This window comes from Maylandia zebra, unplaced genomic scaffold (genome assembly GCF_041146795.1).
Source record: "Maylandia zebra isolate NMK-2024a unplaced genomic scaffold, Mzebra_GT3a scaffold02, whole genome shotgun sequence".
Taxonomy (NCBI): domain Eukaryota; kingdom Metazoa; phylum Chordata; class Actinopteri; order Cichliformes; family Cichlidae; genus Maylandia; species Maylandia zebra.
In genome coordinates this window covers 4,162,620-4,176,809 of record NW_027490032.1, presented here as the reverse complement: position 1 = coordinate 4,176,809, position 14,190 = coordinate 4,162,620, and the positions used below count along the sequence as shown (strand labels likewise).

Below are 14,190 nucleotides of genomic sequence, written 5' to 3'. Positions count from 1 at the left end.
GAAGCAGAAAGTTAGCGGCCATCCAGGTCGTTATGTCTTTAAGACATTCCTGCAGTTAAACAGAATTGGTCCTAGCACTGAACCCTGTGGAACTCCATAATTAACCTCAGTGTGTGAAGAGGACTCTTCATTTACATGAACAAATTGGAGTCTATTAGATATATATGATACAAACCACTGCAGCACAGTACCTGTAATACCTACAGCATGCTCTAATCGCTCTAATAGGATATTATGGTCAACAGTATTGAACGCTAAGGTCTAGCAGGACAAGCACAGAGATGAGTCCACTGTCAGAGGCCATAAGAAGATCATTTGTAACCTTCACTAAAGCTGTTTCTGTGCTGTGATGAGCTCTGAAACCTGACTGAAACTCTTCAAATAAACCATTCCTCTGCAGATGATCTGTTAGCTGTTTGACAACTACTCTTTCAAGGAAGGTTGGAGATTGGCCTATAATTAGCTAAGACTGCTGGGTCTAGAGATGCTTTTTGAGTAAAGGTTAAACTACAGCTAGCTTGAAGGCCTGTGGTACATAGCCGATCATTAGAGATAGGTTGATCATATTTAAGATTGAAGCATTAATTAATGGCAGGACTTCTTTGAGCAGTTTTGTAGGAATGGGGTCTAAAAGATACGTTGATGGTTTGGAGGAAGTAATTATTGAAGTTAACTCAGAAAGATCAATTGGAGAAAAAGAGTCTAAATGACTTAGATGATCTGAATCTGAACACTATATAATACCGACTGTAGCCTCAGCAGAGGTAGCATCTGCAGACCACAGATGGTCTAAACATCTGCAGAGGATCGAGAGTAGATATACTGGATGAAGAATTTTAAAAATAAAGCTGCAAGGCAGGAGGGAACGAGGAATATGCATACAAAATTAATGGAAAGTAAAGGAAGGCATGTAGACGTTTGATCTGCTGTGGTGACTGCTAAAAGGAGCACCTGAAAGAAGACAAAGAAGAAGAGCATCATATAAAATCTTCATCATCTTCTTGTGAGTCTGTGTCAAGGTGTGGTAAGTTCCCACATTGTGCAGTAGATGAGCAGGTTATTACAGCAGTTTGGTAACAGGTTCTAAAGTCATGGTGGAAATCATCAAGTGTATATGTGATGTGCTTATGGAGGATAGAGCCAAAGGCAAGGTCTAACCAAGCAGCATACAGATCTGCTTTGCTGCACTTCACTGTCTGGATTAACTCCCAGATCACTGCAGATTATTCCATGGAGCCAGGATATTCCAGGATGCCTGCTTTCTGACAGCTTATCAGCTGGTCATACATTTATCCAAGATGGAGAAACTGATTTTTTTCCCCCTACATATTCAGCAAGGAAATGCCTCTAAACTGAAAAAAAAAAGTCTTGGGAGTAGGGATGGGTATCGTTTAGGTTTTATCCGATACCGGTGCCAAACCGGTACTTTTGAAACGGTGCCGGTGCTCAAACGGTGCTCAAACCGGTGCTTAAAGAATGAAGAACACAAAATTGGTCCAAAAACCTCTCATGTTCAGCTGTTTTTTTGTAAAAAGATAACAAAGTTAGCCTTTTCTGCAGCTATGGGGCATATATGGTATCACTCTTGTCTGGAAGCAGTGCTTAAACAATGGAAAAAACACAAACTTTGTCCAAAAACCTCTCATGTTTAGCTGGTTTCCACTTTTTCTTTGGTCAGTTTAGCCTTTTTGGCCAGGGTGAAGGGAGTATCTGCCATCAAACAAGAAGACAGCCACATGTAACTACGACGGTGTTTGCTAGTTCACCTTACATGCATTAATGTAGTAACGTGGTTAGCCTACTCAACGTAAATTACACACGAACAACATTAAGCTACTCACGCAGAGAAGAACGGCTGTTGCTGCCATCATCATCCGTCATCATTTCTGCTACACTGGCAGGGCTAGGGGCCAGGACTCTCCTCTTCGGGATTTTGGGGGATGTTGCTAACTCCAGGTCCGATAACAGGCACCACACCCGCAGTAGATGTGCTCGGTGTGAGGTCTCGCAGCAAGCTATACGGCGCATTTCTCGGCTTTAAAAAAAAAAACGCTATGCGTCGCCAGGTGTTTCATCGGATTTGAGGTGTTACCTCCTTTGACAGTATCACAGTATCAGCTTAAAGCACTTGTTGCAGGCTGCTGAGTTTGCATCTTTTGCTGTGAAGTACAGCCAGACTTTTGACCGCTTCGCCTTGGGCATTTTTTAATCTGTAGCTCTGCTCTAAAAGAACGTACGTACCTGGGCCCATAGCTGGACTGGCCATCGGGCATACAGGGCATTTGCCCGGTGGGCCGCTGGCGATTTTTTGTTTTTATGGGCCGATCGATTTTTGGTCTTTTTAGAAGGGTATAAATAATGAAAGGTGTTGGATTGGCCAATTTGTCATGATCGACTCTGGGCTGGACCAATTACAGCCGAGGAGGTCGGATGCACCCTCCCCCTTGTTTAGCAATCTTATAGACGAACTAAAGAAAATGGAGAACAAAAAAGGAAAGGAGGTGCAGAAAAAATTAGGGCCAAAAAGAAACAAACCCTTCAGGCAGACGCTGCCAAATGTGTAAAAATAAGTGAATTGTTTGGCGGTAGCTATGGCATAGCTTCCACAGATTTAGCAACATCAGCAAGTGATGGAGGCCAGCAGGTGGATGAGGGAAAGGGGAGGCAAGAGGAGGAGAGACCCGAGGTGGCCGCCGGTCATAGTGGCAGAGGAACTGAACTTCAGGTAAGAAGTTATGACCTGCTGTCTATCTGTGTCAGATATAAACCAAGTTTAGTTGTAGTTTGTTTTCGTTGTGCTGACTTTTTACAGTCGCTTAGAATAACTGGTACTGCGTACTAGCTAGCATGACGGAGTTTATATACTGCTGGGCGGGTGCTATGAAGTTACTGAGAGTAAATTTTATTTTATGCTTTAGGTTAGTTTCTCAAACTCCTCAAAACGTTAACAAATTGTGCCAATCCTTACATGTTGCACCAGGCTGATTTATCATCAAAAGTGGAGAAGTCTGTGACAGAGGAGACAGAAGAGCAGCAGAGAGAGATGGAGAGATGACTTTATGTCATCCGTGAGGGATGCATTTGACATATGTTTCACATATTATAGCCCAACAAGTTACTTATAGCAATTTAAATACGAGCAATCAGTTTTTGGCAAATACCGGAAAACAGTTTTTGGCAGGCAATCACTTTTTGGCACAACATTGGCTATTGCGGTTAATAATACAACAGCTTCTTGCCATTTTTTGTGTTTCTTTTTATCGCTGTGTAACTGAGTTCAATTGAAAGCCTGCATGCGCTAGTACCTCTTGCCACAAGTTCCTAGAATCCTTTGCGGTTTTACCCCTGAATGACGTCACATTTTTGGTGGGCCGGTCTCTAGTCAAAATGCCCGGGCTGATTATTTGTCCCAGTCCAGCCCTGCCTGGGCCCGCCTACTATCCTCGGAAACGTAAAATGATTGGCTAGAATTCAAAGTGTATCACATCTCGGGGAAAAAAAAGCACCGAAATAAAGCACTGAAATGTGCGCTGCTTTTCGGTCTGGTTACTACCGTTTATGTCAGAACCAGTGCCATCATGGCACCGGATACCGGTACCCATCCCTACTTGGGAGTTTTGCTCCCTTGAAATTAAGATGTTGCATGGTATGGTCTGAGGATACCAAACTATTACCATAAGCCTCTATAGCTCATTCACAAGCATAAGGCAGTTCTTAAACATACTTTGTTTGGGTCAGGTGCATGTTGTGTGTTCCAAGATCACCATATTGATTTCCTCAAGAGGAACCGTTTTTTAACCAGCTAGTGGATTTCCTTTTCCCAGTTGTCTTCTGAGGCATGTCTTGGAAAGCAGCTGCTCCCCTCGGCATATATGAGACTCAGAGCCTGTGTTGCCTCTCAGAGTGTTCTGTAGGGGTGCACAGACTCTATTTGAAGCTTCTCTGAAGTCCCTCTGACTCACATCTGGACGTATTTTTCATTTGGTTTTCTTGTGGACTCTGTGATAGTGAAATGAGTCTCCCGCGGTGAGACCAGTATACCTTTCCTATTCCAGCTGCAGAGTTCAGATCATTAGCTCTTTTGTGCTTAACCAAGTAATCTCTTTGTCTAACCCGCTAGTGCTCGTTTGCATCTGTTTTTTCCACCAAACTATGGAAAGTTGTTATTTTAGACCATTCACAATTGATTTCTCTTATGAATCTGTTTGCTAGGTCCATCTTCTATTTTGTCTCTTGATAGACAATTGGGTTTTCTCATTGTTCTGTGTGTATTTTGTCTGGGCATCCAAGTAGTCAATGCTACATGGGTGTGTGGAACTACCATTAGAATCGAACTGGGAGAGTTAGTCGGGTTGCTCCGAAAGATTTCCAGGTTCTCCTGGGGATCCAGAGATCCTCCACTTTGCTGAAGTAACTTCTGCAGATATCCACTCGATTGCCAATGAACTGTCCTCACCTATCCATTTATGAAAGTTTAATGGATTTGTCATATTCAAATGAATATTTTATAACAGAACTGTGATAGTTTCTGAAACTCCTATTTAGGTTCTAAGTAAAATGCAACCTGACCCTAAAAACTAAGTCATACCCAACCAGCAGACAACTTTTAGAGGTCAAACGTATTATTCACAAGGCAGATGTAACACCCATTTATACCAATAGATGGGAGAAGACTTTAAATGTAAATCATGCCCATTCCAAGCTACACTTAGGTTATCAGACCGGCCTCTTTACTGGTTTAGGGGCTATTATCCAGAGCAAGGTCCAGTCTGAGTCATATTTTCTGCATTTTATCAGAAACTGAAACACTTTCAGCTCTCTTGAGAAGCTGCTACAAGAAACTTTTCAGGATTTTTGCAATGCTAGCTGCTGGTTGGTTTCTGGGTGAAATAGTCTTAAACACACACATCCTGTATTGAAACATTTCTTTGAAGATTACAGCTAGGGCCATGCTGGTTTTAGTCTGCATTGTTTTTTTTCCACTGAAAGCAGGCATGTACACTTAGTGAAGTTAATGAAGTCAACTTTTTCATGTGAAATTGTCGTGAAACCCACTTAACCAGGTGAGAAAACCAAAGTGGATCAAAACTTTATTGATCTTCATAAAACTGAACATCAAACACAAATAAATATAAATATCACTAAACTTATTGAGGACATAAATACATATCTAAATATTTATATTGTTCCTGAAGATTATGGAGGAAGAAACAATTTTGAAAATATGATGTGGTTTTCTAAGTGACAAAAACACAGGAAACATATGAAAATAAAGCGGAGGTACTGTGGTCTGAGGTGCTGCAGGGAGCAGTTAGAGGCGAGCAGTGTGCATCAGTGGTTGGACTGGTGGTTGATGATGTCCATCCAAAGTAGTTTTCAATTTCGCATCACTTCACTGAAGCGTAGATAACGTCTGACTCTGGTTTAAAGTGTGAAGACAAACACAGATCAAACAGAAGTAAATATGATTCTGTCCCTAACACGCCGTCCTGACTTTGCTGAAAACCACATCAGCTGCAAATCACAATGTGAATCTCTCGTGCAAATGTTCTGCTTCCTTATTTGAGTTTGCTATTGTGAAAAGTGCAGTCTTCCTAAAAAGCACTGTTACACTTAATGCAAATATCTTAATGGGATAGAGTAGTCATAACTGGGACTTCAGCCAAATATTCATAAATTTGGATGTTTCACACCCCATTAGCTACCATTAGCTCACACCAGGTGGCAGCTGGCCGGATTGGACAAATGGACGAAGCTAAATAATAACGATAATGAGTGCTCTTCATTTGCACTACAGCAGGAAGTAGCTTGGAAGCATAAATAGAAAATAGAAGTGTTAGGTTTGTTTTACAATTAAATTAAAGAACTATAAAAACCGTCACCCTCTACCTGAGCTTTTGACTCACAGGCATTGCACATAAACTGACCCCATTATTAGAAACTCTGGTCATGTTCAGTGTGAACATTTACCTCTGGAACATGAGCTATATGACAGGAAATGAAATGTCTGCCTAAAGATGAAGATAAAGAAAAGCTGTACCTGTGGTCGTCTTTGGGCTGATGGTTGTTTGTCCATAACTGCCAGGTTTTTTTCTCACTATTGAGTAAACTAAAGCCGAATCATCCTCTGCATAATAAAGCACAAAAAGGCAAAAAATGTTATTTTTGTTTATGTAGCTTCATGAAAAGATGAAATAATGATCTTTATATAACTTTTAGAAATAGCAGCAGGTTTTCAAAGTTTTTTTTCTACTTCTTAAGATCATAGCTGTGAACCAGCAAAGAACTGGCGGGCGTTCGTGTGAAAGGAGAACATGGACGACCACAAAGCCTTTTTTGATGCAGGCTGATGCACTTTACCACGGAGGACAAAGCAAACACTTTCTCGTAATGAACGCTATTGTTAGCTAAAGCAGGGCACTCTGTGGTGAGAATAGGCATCAGACTGAAGCTAACTGAAATCAAAAACAGGAAGCTGCTGCTGTGGTTTTAAACTTTAAGAAGCCTGAAAAGAAACAAAGAACTGTGTCAAAGGAAGTTTGTTCTGTTGAGTTAAACTCTCAAATGTATCCTGCTAATCCTGCTAAAATGTTGTGTGTGCACTGAGGAGCACAAGGTAGCAAACTGACCTTGAGGTGACTTTTGTTGTAAATATATAATTCACCTGAAATTGAATCTTTGTCTAATCTGAGCTGCATTTTGGATTTATTGAAATTTTGGACTTCTATTCCTCTAAAGCACTGCTGATGTTCTCTGGGCAAAAAATGGACTAAAAGTCACAACACGACCAGTCTGTAAATTTTGTTGAGGCCAGATGAGGTTAAAAGGAAATTGGTGATGTTAATATTTGAACCAAAGTCCTGAAGTCTCTGGATGCAATGGGGCTGTTATAATTGTGGCTCTGTTGCGCGGATGTGGTTGATTGTCTGCAGAGTTGTGTTTTTCTTTGTTGCTTTGCTCGTGATGTCGTTTGACATGGATGATTTTGCGCAACACCCTTCCATTGAAAAGTTGGAGCGGTGCACAAAAGCAGATTTGTTGGTAGTGGCTAACTTATTCAGGGTGGATGTTCCGTTGCATGCCAAGAAGGCGGAAATTAAACAGTGTTTGGTGGAGAGACTGGTGGACAGGGGAGTGTTTGAGGGACAAAAAAACCTCGCCGAGTGGGTCTGGGAGTTTTGAGACGGCAGTGGGGGCGGAGGCTGCTGGTGCCATCCCGAAACCTTTGCCTGATACTTTGTTATCTAACCCTGTCGCTGAGGAGCGTTCCTCCTCTGTTTTTCCTGCTTGCGCGGTAACTCGTGCGCATAGGCACAAGTACGGTGACGTGGATTTATCTGATTCTTTTCTCTGTGCTGGTGGTGGGCCGGAGTCTGAATCTGAAACCCGTGTTCCACTGACGGGCGACTCTGAGGCGATGCTGTCTGTTAGCCCATCAGTGACACCTCAACTGTCTTTGGAAATCAACAAAAAGGATTTGGTTTTGGCACAGCAGAGTGACCCGACTCTTGTGAGTTGTTTTTCCGCTGCCAACTCTAGCGACCAGTACCCTCGTGTTTATAGTGTCGAGGATGACGTGTTGATGCGTACCTGGTATCCGCCTACAGCTGGTGACTTGGGTTGGAATGTGTTTAAACAGGTTCTGGTGCCTCAACAGTACCGACCCAAAGTTCTTAGTCTTGCCCATGACAGTTTTTCTGGACATTTAGGTATTAGGAAAACCTATCACCGCATTCTGCGTCATTTCTTTTGGCCAGGATTGAAGAATGACGTTGCTAAGTATTGTCGTTCTTGTCACACCTGTCAGATTAGTGGTAAGCCTAACCAAGTCATTCCACCCGCTCCCTTACACCCTATTCCAGTTTTGGGGGAACCTTTTGAACACATCCTCATCGACTGCGTTGGTCCACTCCCTAAAACAAAATCGGGTCACCAGTACCTCTTGACTCTGATGTGTGTTGCTACCCGTTTTCCCGAGGCAATTCCATTGCGCACCCTTAAGGTGAAACCAGTTGTTAAGGCATTGGTGAACTTCTTCTCTATCTTTGGTTTACCAAAAGCTGTTCAAACTGACCAAGGCTCTAATTTCATGTCTAAGATTTTTGCTCAAGTTGTGCAGTCACTTGGCATTAAACATCGGAAATCTAGTGCCTATCATCCGGAGTCGCAAGGTGCGCTCGAGTGGTTTCATCAGACATTGAAATCGATGATGCGGAAATTTTGCCTTGAGTCTCAAAAGGAGTGGGATGAGGGGTTGCCGCTGCTTCTTTTAGCAGTGAGAGAAAGTGTGCAGGAGTCGTTAGGATTTAGCCCTGCTGAGCTGGTGTTCGGTCACACAGTGCGTGGCCCCTTGCGGTTGCTTAAGGAGAACTTCCTGTCTGACACTGTTGCTCCTAAGGAAAATGTGTTAGACTATGTGAGCTCTTTCAGAGAGCGTTTGCATAAAGCATGCGCAATTGCACGCGATGCTCTCATTGCAACACAAGGTAGGATAAAGAGGAAGTTTGATGTGAAGGCTGTGCAGAGGAAATTTGAGGTTGGTGATAAGGTTTTAACACTTTTACCGGTCCCTGGATCTTCCCTTCAGGCCAAGTTCAGTGGTCCGTATACGGTGCAGGCGAAATTGAGTGACACGGATTATGTCATCGACACCCCAGAACGAAGGAAAAAGTGTCGTGTATGTCATATTAATATGATGAAGCCCTACTTTGCTGGCGGTGTGTCGACAGTTGCGACTGTGGTGCCAGTTTCTGAAACTCGGTATGACCCTGTGGATGACGATTTGGTTTTCGGTGGTACTGTGGGTTGCGCACAACTTAGGAACTCTAAAATCCTACGTGATTTGCGGTCACATTTAACTGAGGTAGATGGTGATGTTCGAAATGATGTGTGTCGGTTGATTGAGAATCATCCTAATCTTTTCTCGGACACTCCATCCTGTACCACCGTGTTGGAGCATGATATTGATGTGGGGGACCATCCTCCAATCAAACAGCATGCCTACCGGGTGAATCCCACTAAACGTGCTCTTTTCCAGACAGAAGTCTCTTATCTGTTGGAAAATTGTCTTGCTGTCCCTAGCTCTAGTGCGTGGAGTTCCCCGTGTCTCCTAGTGCCTAAAGCGGACAAGACCCCACGGTTTTGTACAGATTTTCGGAAGGTGAACAGCGTCACCAAACCTGACTCCTATCCTCTTCCCAGGATGGAGGATTGTGTTGACAGGGTCGGTTCTGCGACGTTTGTTACTAAGCTGGATTTGTTAAAGGGCTACTGGCAGGTTCCCCTAACATCACGTGCGGCCGAAATCTCTGCTTTTGTTACTCCTGACCATTTTCTCCAGTACACTGTCATGCCTTTCGGGTTGCGCAATGCTCCCGCCACTTTCCAACGGCTCATGAATATCGTGCTGGGCGGCGTCTGCAAGTGTGAAGTGTACTTAGACGATATTGTCGTCTATTCAGACACCTGGTCAGAACACATGGAGATACTCGCTGATGTGTTCCATCGCTTGGAAAAGGCATCCCTCACCCTCAACCTTGCCAAGTGTGACTTTGGTAAAGCCATGGTGACGTATTTAGGGAAACAAGTGGGTCAGGGGCAAGTGCGCCCTATCTTGGCCAAAATCCAGGCCATACTGGACTTTCCTGCCCCTCAGACTAGGCGTGAGCTTCGCCGTTTCCTCGGCATGGTGGGCTACTACCGAGGTTTCTGTCAAAACTTTGCGGAAGTGGTCACACCCCTCACTAGCCTCACTAGTGTGTTGAAATCTTTTGTGTGGACCTCTGCGTGTCAGAGTGCGTTCCTGGCTGTTAAGACTCTCCTGTGCAGTGCGCCAGTGCTGGCTGCCCCTGATTTTGCACTCCCTTTTAAATTGGAGGTGGACGCCAGTGCAAACGGGGCAGGTGCCGTGTTGCTACAGGAAGACCGTCATGGTGTGGATCACCCGATCGGCTATTTCTCAAAGAAATTTAATGTCCATCAGCGGGGGTACAGTACGATTGAGAAAGAGGCTCTCTCTCTGCTGTTCGCATTGCAACATTTTGAGGTGTATGTCGTTGAAAATATACACAAATTGTGAAATTGCACCTCTTTAAAATGCAGCTCAATTAAACCTAGCTCCAAGAATAATTTTCACCGACAGTTCTGAGATAAGCTGCATGTTATTCTTGAATGCGGTTGTGGGACCGGTGTCGTGCCAAAGTAGGTATCCCCGACAGAATTTGTTTCCCCTGTGCTGGGAGCACGCAGGAAGTACTGATGTTTTCATTTTGTGAAAAATTAGTATCGTTACATTACCTTTCAGTTTGAGGGTTACAACAGAAAATTATATATTTATTGCTCATGGGGTATCAGATGGGATTATTTTAATAAACCATAAACATGTTGGCTAATAACTATTTTTATTCTCCTGTAACTTTATTATATAAAGAGCTAAAACCTCCAAAGTTTCAGGAGAAATGCGTCATAATAAGAAGTGTTTGTGAACGAAAAATCAGCAATGTGGGATACTGTTTGTCCGTGATTTACACAGGGGGAACAAATTGTGGCAGGACCAGCCTGATATTATTTGTATCCCACTATAACTTTGTTGTATAAAGAGCTAAGATCTCAAAAATGTCAGGAGTAGTTAGTCATTATAAGAAGTGTTTGTAAACTAAAAATCAACAATGCGGGATACTGTTTGTCCGTGATTTGGACAGTCCAGCGTGTGCTCCCGACGCAGGGGAAACAAATTCTGTCGGGGATACCTAGTTTGGCACGATAGTAACTTCAGGTCACTGCAACAAGCCCAGGTACAGTTTACCGACGGATGGGTGCAGGACCTTGAAATGCACCGTGTAGAACGAAAGACCATCGTACGTATCATAAGTTTACCAGTCTCACAAATTGTCTTCATAAAAACACAATCGTTAACCGTTTATTAATAGGACCTTTAAGCTCAACGGTAATTAATTAGCAGTGGAAATAATTTCTGGTACGCGTTACAGAAATGTAGCAGTGACAATAATACTGTATGCTGTAATCGTACTGGGCAATTAGTGATACAAAAAACAACTGTTTTATCCTGTGAGTAAAAGTATATGTTTTTGTCACTGTACCATAATAACAGAAGCGAAACGCAATATTGTGTCAGGACAATTCACTATTTATGCTTGCTTGTAACCTATATCACCAATTATGTTATGAAAATGACGTATTAACTACAACAGCAGACTGACCTTTGTGTAAATGCTTGGAGCAGACTAACCTGTGAGCTGGAGGGTTCTGGGACGTTATATTTTGTCTTTGAATGGCTGCAATCCAGGCCACCCGTCGCCTCTTTGTTACTTCGGAAACATGGCTCGAACAATTTCTCTTCAACGACGTAATCCGATAACAACCGATCTCTTTACCCGTCGGCTTTCCGTGGCTGTCATGCGACCGGCTATTGCAGTTAATAATACAACAGCTTCTTGACATTTTTGTGTTTCTTTTTATCGCTGTGTGACTGATTTCAATTGAAAGCCTGCGTGCGCTAGTACCTCTTGCCACGAGTTCCCAGAATCCTTTGCGGTTTTACCCCTGAATGACGTCACATTTTCAATCTCTATATAATATGCATGTTAAATTTTATATTTGGGGTGAAATATCAAGTCTTTTCAAGTAAACCGGTTCAAGTCCAATTCAAGTCCCAGGTCATTGGTGTAAAATTCCAAGTCAAGTCACAAGTCTTAGAACATTTTTTCAAGTCAAGTCTAAAGTCATAAAATTAATGACTCGAGTCTGACTCGAGTCCAAGTCATGTGACTCGAGTCCACACCTCTAGTTTATACCGACCACAATCCCTTGGTATTCCTCATGCGGATGCAGAACTCGAACCAAAGGCTAATGAGGTGGTCTCTCCTGTTGCAGGACTTCAATTTGGAAATCCGTCATAAGAAGGGCACTGAGAACGTGCTAGCAGACGCCTTATCCCGTGTTTTCCTTTAAAAGTAACTGTTCAAAACATCTATCAAGGAGATGTCTTTGATTTTGGGAAGGGGGGTGTTACGGCTGTGGCCATGTGTGGCCTGTTTTCTGTCTGTGTTTTCTGTACTGTGCTTAAGACTTTTCCAGGTCCCTCCCCTAATGAGGAGTCGTGAGCGACTGATTGGACCATGGAGCGGTTGACTACCTTCAAAAGGCCGCTCTGACAGCTCCGAGAGGGGGAGAGAGAGAGTGGAACGAGCGAGTAGCCGGACAGCCGTCGCGGCCCTGACCCTGGTGTTCCCAGCCCGTGCTTATCTTGTGTATTTGTGAGAGTGTGAAATTGTGAAAGCCGCTCCTAGTGAATTAGTTGAGCGCTTAGGCACTCTTGGGTTGAAGCGGAAGGGGTGAGCTGCCTTTTCTTTTGGAATGGTTTTCTCCTGTTTTCCGGGTAGGGAGCGAGGGATAGCTCTGTCATTTGTTTGTTCTGTTTTTCTTTCCCAGGGTTTAGTTAGTTTTCTCTGGTGGGACTTAGTTGGTTTTGTTTATTATTTTGACCTGGGCTCACCCTGGAGCTATGCTTCTTTTCCTTAAATAAAAACACCTTTTTACTCACAACTGGTTTGGATGTTTGGCTTGGGAACCAGGGCGGGGATTTGTCTCTCTCTCCTCCAACCTTATGTGCGTCCCTACCCGCCTAGACTGGGGGCGTAACACCACCCCCATACCACTGTTTGGACATCGGGAACAGTGGCCTTGAATTAGTAGCATTAGGTGATGATCTCACATTTCAAATTCAAATCCAAAGACACAGAGTGTATTTTATTTTCAGGAGGCTCATATTCCTTACTCTCCCTAAGAAGGTCAATGCCAGGAATACTGACAAGTCCACCCATTAATCAAACCTTGGATAAAACAAAAAACAGTTAAGCCTACATCCTGTTCATGGAAAACTGGATGGGCTCTACATCCTCTCTGGGATAAAAGTGTGCAAGATAGTTAGACCAGTTAGTTGGTTTTTTTTTGGGGGGGGGGGTTTGTATTTGGAGAATACTTTCAGCAAAGACGGCAAACAACAAACAGCAAAGTCCTGTTGGTGGCATTTCAGAGGTCTCAGACCTGCTGTTTTGGATAGTTTATGGGTCAATCAGAAAGTAATATATTACATATCCTACGTTACTTATGTTGAAGGTAGTGTACTAGGTTACTTAAGTGCTCACTGAAGAAAGTACTTCATTAAACTACTTGGTACTCCCTGAAATAACCTGAAATGCATTGTCTAATAATTAGAAGTTAGCAATATAAATCTTAGCCTACAGTCCCAAACATTGATGTAAATCCTTTTTATGGGTCACAAAAGGGTGCTGTTTGCAAAAGAAAAAAAACACAGACACGAGCATCATTATTACCTGTGCTTTCTTGTGTTCCTTCAACTTGACTGTTTGATATTTTGATTTCACTCTCTGTGATGCCATCTTCTGCTGCCATATCTTGATATGCTGAAATGTAACAGTAAAGTTATTTACTGTAAATATTATAGAAAAAAAATGAATCTAAAGAAACTGACCTTCAGGTTTCCTGTGACGACATAGTCTTACCAGCAGAACCAGTAACACCAGTAGAACCACAACACAAACTGATGACAACACAGGAATTACAGGATAAAAGAGTGATGTAGGAAGAGTGATGGAGGTGGAACCAGGAGGAGAGGTGGATGTAGGTGGAGGTGTGGTGGTGTGATTCTCTAAAATAAAGCAAACACAGTCATTAATTGTCGTCACATTGTGAATGTTGAAAGCTGCAGAAACACAGACAGGTGAGTGTGTCACCTGTGACAGTGATCCAGCTGGATGGAGACTCTCCATGACCGCTGATGTCACACTTGTAGAGGCCTTCATCAGACCTGGAAACATGCTGGATGGTCATGTGACCTGTAGGCTGCTTCCTGATGAGGGAGCCATCTTTATAGAAAGCAGCTGGGAGGTTGGAGGGAGTGGTCTTTGTTTTACAGAGCAGAGTGACGTCATCTCCCTCCATCACAGGGAGGACAGGACTCTGCAGGATCACTGATCCACCTCAACACAGAGACAAACTACAGCATTTCATCCATTTACACACAGCTTCATCAACACTAACTGCACACACTCAGCTTACCAGTGACTGTCAGGTTAACCATGTTACTGATGGGACCCTCTCTGGACTCACACCAGTAAACTCCACTGTCTCGTTCAACAATGTAACTGA

General features: G+C 43.2%; 1 long non-coding RNA gene across 2 annotated transcripts; it reads right to left on the bottom strand.

Annotated features, from left to right (window-relative positions):
- Positions 1-5,108: 5,108 nt before the first annotated feature.
- On the bottom strand, positions 5,109-14,190 carry LOC101467700 (uncharacterized). Of its 2 annotated transcripts, none has more exons than XR_013096131.1 (6): positions 14,101-14,190; positions 13,776-14,021; positions 13,514-13,690; positions 13,356-13,445; positions 6,041-6,127; positions 5,109-5,419 (listed from the first exon to the last, which is right to left on the bottom strand). It is a non-coding gene; the product is annotated as an uncharacterized LOC101467700 (long non-coding RNA). The 2 variants fall into 2 exon arrangements; XR_013096132.1 differs by having other exon boundaries at positions 13,545-13,690.